Here is a 2679-nt window from a genome sequence, read left to right on the forward strand (position 1 = left end):
AAGGGAACCTTTATACTGTGGTAAAAAGGATCCCTATTATTATTTTTCTGTCCCTCTTTTTCATATGAGCAGAAGCAAGGACAAGAATATTCTTGTTGAAGCAGATCCAGAACCTGAAAGGACTCTGAAGAGGAAACTAAGAGAAGCTAAATTACAACAATCCAGCAAGCACCTTTCAGAAATTTTCGAACAAGAAGAGGAGATGGCAGCCGAAAATAATAATAATGCAAGGAGGATGCTTGGTGACTTTACTGCACCTAATTCCAATTTACATGGAAGAAGCATCTCCATTCCTGCCATTGGAGCAAACAATTTTGAGCTTAAACCTGAGAACCCTGCAATAGCAGAGGTAAATCACTTAGGTGAACATTATGGAAACACCTATAACTCATCATGGAGAAATCATCCAAATTTCTCATGGAAGGATCAACAAAAGCCTCAACAAGGCTTTAATAATGGTGGAAGAAACAGGTTTAGCAATAGCAAGCTTTTTCCATCATCCACTCAGCAACAGACAGAGAACTCTAAACAAAATACCTCTAATTTAGCAAACTTGTTTTTAGTATGTTTTTAGTAGAATCTAGTTACTTTTAGGGATGTTTTCATTAGTTTTTATGTTAAATTCACATTTCTGGACTTTACTATGAGTTTGTGTGTTTTTCTGTGATTTCAGGTATTTTCTGGCTGAAATTGAGGGACTTGAGCAATAATCAGATTCAGAGGTTGAAGAAGGACTGCTGATGCTGTTGGATTCTGACCTCCCTGCACTCAAAGTGGATTTTCTGGAGCTACAGAACTCAAAATGGCGCGCTTCTAATTGCGTTGGAAAGTAGACATCCAGGGATTTCCAGCAATATATAACAGTGTATACTTTGGCCGAGTTTAGATGACATAAAAGGGCATTAAACGCCAGTTCTACGCTACTGTCTGGAGTTAAACGCCAGAAACACGTCACAAGCCAGAGTTGAACGCCAGAAATACGTTACAAACTGGCGTTCAACTCCAAGATTGACCTCTACACGTGTAACATTCAAGCTCAGCCCAAGCACACACCAAGTGGGCCCCGGATGTGGATTTATGCATCAATTACTTACTTATGTAAACCCTAGTAGCTAGTTTAGTATAAATAGGACTTTTTACTATTGTATTTGACATCCGGGATTATATTTTTTGATCCTGTGATCACGTTTTGGGGGCTGGCCATTCGGCCATGCCTGGACCTTTCACATATATATTTTCAATGGTAGAGTTTCTACACTCCATAGATTAAGGTGTGGAGCTCTGCTGTTCCTCAAAGATTAATGCAAAGTACTACTGTTTTTCTATTCAATTCAACTTATTCCGCTTCCAAGATATTCATTCGCACTTCAACCTGAATGTGATGAACGTGACAATCATCATCATTCCCCCACGAACGCGTGCCTGACAACCACTTCCGTTCCACCTTAGATTGAATGAGTATCTCTTGGATCTCTTAATCAGAATCTTCGTGGTATAAGCTAGATTGATGGCGGCATTCATGAGAGTCCGAAAAGTCTAAACCTTGTCTGTGGTATTCCGAGTAGGACTCTGGGATTGAATGACTGTGACGAACTTCAAACTCGCGAGTGCTGGGCGTAGTGACAGATGCAAAAGGAGGGTGAATCCTATTCCAGTATGATCGAGAACCTCAGATGATTAGCCGTGCTGTGACAGAGCATTTGGACCATTTTCACAAGAGGATGGGATGCAGCTATTGACAAGGGTGATGCCTCCAGACGATTAGCCATGCAGTGACAGTGCATCGGACCATTTTCCAGAGAGGATAAAAAGTAGCCATTGACAACGGTGATGTCCTTACATAAAGCCAGCCATGGAAAGGAGTAAGATTGATTGGATGAAGACAGCAGAAAAGCAGAGGTTCAGAGGAACGAAGCATCTCTATGCGCTTATCTGAAATTCTCACCAATGATTTACATAAGTTTTCTATCCTTATTTTATTATATATTTTCAAAAACTCCATAGCTATTTTATATCCGCCTGACTGAGATCTACAAGGTGACCATAGCTTGCTTCATACCAACAATCTCCGTGGGATCGACCCTTACTCACGTAAGGTTTATTACTTGGACGACCCAGTGCACTTGCTGGTTAGTTGTATCGAAGTTGTGACTGAAAAACGATTTATTAAGACGTGCGTACAGAGTTTTTGGCGCCGTTGCCTGAGATCACAATTTCGTGCACCAGCGTTCAACGCCAGAAATATGCTACACATGGGCGTTAAACACCCAGAACAAGTATCACCTCGGCGTTTAAACGCCAGAAATGCATGCAAAGGCATTTTACATGCCTAATTGGTGCAGGGATGTAAATCCTTGACACCTCAAGATCTGTGGACCTCACAGGATCACCTCAGGATCTGTGGACCCCACAGGATCCCCACATACCTCCACTCACCTTCCCTCCTCATAATCCTATATCACATCAATCTCTCTTCCCCATCACCTCTTCACCACTCACATCCATACACCTCCATCTCTCCTTCTTCTCATCCTTTCTTTCTTCTTTTGCTCGAGGACGAGCAAACATTCTAAGTTTGGTGTGGAAAAAGCATTGCTTTTTTTGTTTTTCCATAACCATTGATGGCACCTAAGGCCAGAGAAACCTCTAGAAAGAGGAAATGGAAGACAAAAGCTTCCA

The sequence above is a fragment of the Arachis ipaensis genome, chromosome B09 (assembly GCF_000816755.2).
Source record: "Arachis ipaensis cultivar K30076 chromosome B09, Araip1.1, whole genome shotgun sequence".
Classification (NCBI taxonomy): domain Eukaryota; kingdom Viridiplantae; phylum Streptophyta; class Magnoliopsida; order Fabales; family Fabaceae; genus Arachis; species Arachis ipaensis.